We start from the raw sequence: 4,867 nt of genomic DNA, 5'->3' as shown, positions 1-4,867 counted from the left end.
GACCTAACTATCGTCCTAAACTTGCATGTGCCATTGCTGAATGTAGGGAAATGTAAAATGCCGCCTTGATACAAATTACGAAAAGTTTATGAATCTAATGTTGATATTCAAGTAATTTATATTGATGCAATTCTCCTAATCATTATCTTTACTGAAAACTAATTACTCGGTGTAGATGCGTGATTTTCGATTTCCAAATATCATTTTTACAAAGGTTTGGAGTCGCCACCATTCGTTTTTGTAAAAGGGTGTGAATTGTCACCCGATGTACATTTTTTTAGAAAAATTATCGTTTTGGCGTTTAGTGACTCTTGTACGGATAAGATATCGATCCACTCAAGATTTAGGTAAGCGGCTTGATTAGAGAAAGGAGAAAGTGTTAGACACCCCCTTCTCTCCACCAATTGGTGGTAACCTAAAAAATAACAGTCATTTTTAGACAAAAACGCAAGCAAAATAAAAGTGCCACGAGTTGACGACTTGTACCCTAAGAAGTGGTTTGCTTTTGACTCGGATTATAGGATCATCTCATTGAATGAGATGGTCCCTATAAACATTTAGTCTTGGGAACTAGCATTGGCCAAAATGGTGCTTAACATTTTCTCTTGTCGCTCAGTGGTTTTCAACAGTGCTGCAATCCTTGCGTTGATGTCTGATGTTTCGGCTGCGGTGCTTCAGAGGTACTCATGGTGGTTGAAGATTAGAGGAAATATGGAGGCTCCTCTGGTTATTTATACTTCTTTCGTTCGGTCACCTGTTGGTACAGAAGACCAAGTGTTATTATCTTGTTTACAAAAAGGAAAATGCATGATATTTTATTAGGTCAGGTCAAGTTATTTATTTTAAAGCAAGTGAGTTTTCAAGAAAAAAGTTCTTCGGCATGGAGTCGGCATCAACACGTATTTGACATTAGTACAGAAGTGGATTGCGTATTTTTGAAAATAATTACATTAGTATGAAGCTGGTATCAACACGGAGTTAACATCAACATGAAGTTGGTATCAGCACGGAGCTGGATTGTGTATTTTTTTAGTTGATTTCATCAACACGGAGTTGGCATCAGCTCGGAGCTGGATTGCATATTTTTTTAAATAATTACATCAACATGGAGCTGGCATCAACATAGAGTTGGCATCAATACGGAGTTGGCATCAGCACAGAACTGGATTGTGTGCTCTTGAGAGAGCAGGATACCTCAGTACAATGTTGGCATCGGCACGAAGTTAGCATCAAATTGGAATAACCCACATTTTTTTGTTTTATTAGCCTCCAATTCAGTTATCTAAAATCAAGATCAGCCAGACGCACAATGCTTTTGCAAGGGTACTCTTAAATAACTTTATTTCCATGGTATCTAGGAGGTCAAGATTACCTACCTAGGAAATGCAACAGAGTGACTAAGCAGTGAAAAGCTAAAAATAATTAATTAAGTAGCTTGAATGTAAACTAGCCACAAATATATGCAATACCTAGGAGGTTGATATGACCATCCTTGAAAATATAGAAGAGAGCTGCGAAAAGCACTGAAAAACTAAAATCCTCCATTGATAAGAAGATCCCATCTAAAAATGGAATGACTTTTCCCCTTAAAAAAAAAAACAATACAAAGACGAGAAAAAAAAAACCCCATAAAATATGGGATGGTTTAGACATGCCCACCTACGTTTTGCTGAATATTAGAGATACCCTCCCATGTTTTGAAACTGATGACATGCATCCATTGGCTTCTATCTTCTACATAGACTAATGGGAAAAGACTCAAATGCCCTCATTTTCAACCTCTTTGGATAACATTTTTAACCCTCATCGACCATCTTAAGATTTTTATCTACTTCAAGTCTTCAACCTTCAAATCTCAAGGCAAAATACACTTTTTGAAAAAGTATAAAACGATAAAATTTTATGTAGAAAGATCCAGAGTTCTCTACAAATGATGCAAGTTAGAAAATGATGGATGCAAATAAAGTTGAATAGATTAATGTTACTCTAGAGGTTGAAGAGCTTGAAGATGACTGGTTTTGGGAAGTAAAAAATATATAAGATTTTTGAGGAAATTGAACATGATGGGATTTTGGATAGAAAAATCTAGGGTTTTATGTGAAGGGCTAGTTCTAGGTTGAAAACGACGAATTGAAGATAAATTGAGTAGATATAGCATGGAGGTTGGAGAACTTGAGGATGACTTATTTTGAGTAGAAAACTATGAGTTTTTGTCTAGAGGTTGAAGAAGAGGGCATATGAGTCTTTTCCCCTTTAGTCTATTTAGAAGACCGAGGTTAAGGGATGCACGTTATCAGTTTAAAAAATTCAGGGTATTTCTAATATTCAACAAAACGTAGGGGGCATGTCTAAATCACCCTAAAATATGTAAAGAGGACCACTTTAACATTAAAGTTTTAATGCTAATAACAATGTCCCAAGTATTCTCATCTTTGCTATAAAAAAATTATTCACTCGTATTAGTAATAGCTTATGACTATGATAAAATGATAAGTAAAGCTCCACCAAATGATAGGGGATTCTTTGTTTCATGGCCTTTTGTATACCTTGTTCTTCCATGTACTTATGCATATGCTGGTTCTGCATAGGTGCTCTTGTCCCATCTTGTGACTACTAGTCTTTTTGCATAATCCGTTATCGTAGATGTGCTCTAGGTGCAATCAAGCTTTTGTTAATGGTATATCCGTTTCCTCACTTATATGGATGGCAGATTAGGATTTTAGCCAATTTCTCAACTATGTCAAAGTGCTTTGGTGACACTGGCTGTATATCCAATAGCTTCTTCAAGCACAATAATAGAATTATTCTCAATATGTGATGTAATGGGTTTCCTTGTATCATGAGGAAAAAAATCTATGGTTCTGAGGACATTGCCACATTAGAGCAGTCGGTTTAGAATGACTCTTATGGAATACCTAGGAGGTTGAGATTTTCTTACTAGAAAATATATAATAAAGCTGTGAAAAGCACTGAAAAGCTAAACCCAATAATAAGATCCCATCTAAATATGAAATTTCCACCCCCCCCCCCCCCGAGCCCTCAAAAAAAAAAAAGTAAAATAAAATACGTAAACAAGATAAAATAAAAACAACCAAAAAACACTTGAAAAATTTTAGTTCGGGGAGAGTTTTACCCTCAAGGATCCGAACGCCTCAACGAATTGCTAAATCAAGCTGCAAAATGAACTGTCACTAGCTTTGGTATTCGGATATCGCACTATCTACCAAAATAGATTTGCTATCTAGTTTGCTTCAACCCTTTGCCAAAGAGGGGCATCTGTAGACATCCCATTTTTACAATCACCTGATTAATCAATTCGTTATCCGATCGCGACGATTCCCAATGATGGACGGTATTCCAATGCTCTATTTTGTTACTAGATGTGTTTCAGAAATTTGGATGAGGTATCTTGAACTAACAAAACTGTAGAAACTACACTACGCTAGGAAAAAATGACCCCAAAAACATAGAAATCATCATCTTACAGACAAAAAAAAGTTCCATGATAAAAATCACTAAAAAATGACCAAATTACCAAAATATCCCCAATCTCAAAACAACCCTAGAACCTACATTACACTTAGGAAAATCCTTTCAAACACATAAAGCAACAAATTGAAACCAAATAAACTATTTCGTCAATTTTCACAAAATTTGATAAAATTACGAAAATGCCCCTCATAAAGTTCACGACCATTTCGTACAAAAAATTTCATAAATGACACAAACCAATATTCTCATTGAATTCCTTACGAAAAATTGATTCCAAAATATCTTGGAACATTGAAAAACGACTTAAGACACAAAAAGTCATCTTTGAGGGAAAAACGGTAATTTTATAATTTTAATAATTAAAAATTCTAAAATTAATAATTAAAAGATTAATTAATGTAAAGTCAAAATTCTAAAATAAAGTCAATTAAGTAAGACTTAAGTCAAAATCAATCTAGTCAATCAAGTAAGACTTAAGTCAAAATCCTAAATTAAAGTCAATTAAGTAAGACTTAAGTCAAATCCTAAATTCTAATCAATCAAGTGAGACTTAAGTCAAAATCCTAATCAATCTTATAAGACCAAAATCAAACCCTAACCCTAATAGAATTCTAATTAAACTCTAAAACTGTCTAATAAAATTCTAATTAAACTCTAACTCTATCTAAAAGGAACATAATCTAACTCTAACTCTATCTAAAATACTTTTTAAAAAATATATAAATAAGGGTCTCTAAAACCTATTTGCATATCCAAGAGAAAACCTTAGAAAAAGTAGGTCAAGAAGCCTCCCAAACCTTCCAAAAACCCTAATTTTGAAGCCCTAACTCCTTACCTAACATCCATACCCCAACTTTAGTTCAAAAAACACCTAAAAATCCTTCCAAAACATTTTGAAATCTATAAAAAAATTCAGAAAACTCACAGATCTAAGAAGAAGATACCTCAACTTGGATATTAGAAATTAGATCTAGTGACGGGCGAATAGCAAGGAAATACATATGAGGATACTCTCCGCCAGTGCTGAGGGAATCGTTGTAATCCGCGAGGTAATTTATTATTATTATTATTTGTTGTTTTTTTGGTCTATTGTGCAATGTAATCATTTTTGGGAATTAGTAACGACCGACGGTTGCCAGGTGGGGTTGGTGCCTAACACCTTCCAACCCCGTAACGTGATCCTCGGACTTGTATTTTCTTTCGTAGATTAGTGTTGCTTGCCTTTTAGAGTCAATGTTCGGTTCCTAGACCGTAATAACTAGGTGGCGACTCCCAAACCTCAAAAATCAAAAGCGGATCCACGCACCCTGCAAATCGAGGGCGCTTTCAACTTGGTCGCGTGATCTTATGAGGATATATTGGGTGTAACCTTGGG

Source organism: Akebia trifoliata, chromosome 15 (assembly GCF_017979445.1).
Source record: "Akebia trifoliata isolate Shusen 1 chromosome 15, ASM1797944v1, whole genome shotgun sequence".
Classification (NCBI taxonomy): Eukaryota; Viridiplantae; Streptophyta; class Magnoliopsida; order Ranunculales; family Lardizabalaceae; genus Akebia; species Akebia trifoliata.
The sequence above is the reverse complement of the archived record's forward strand: the minus strand, read 5'-3'. Positions refer to the sequence as shown.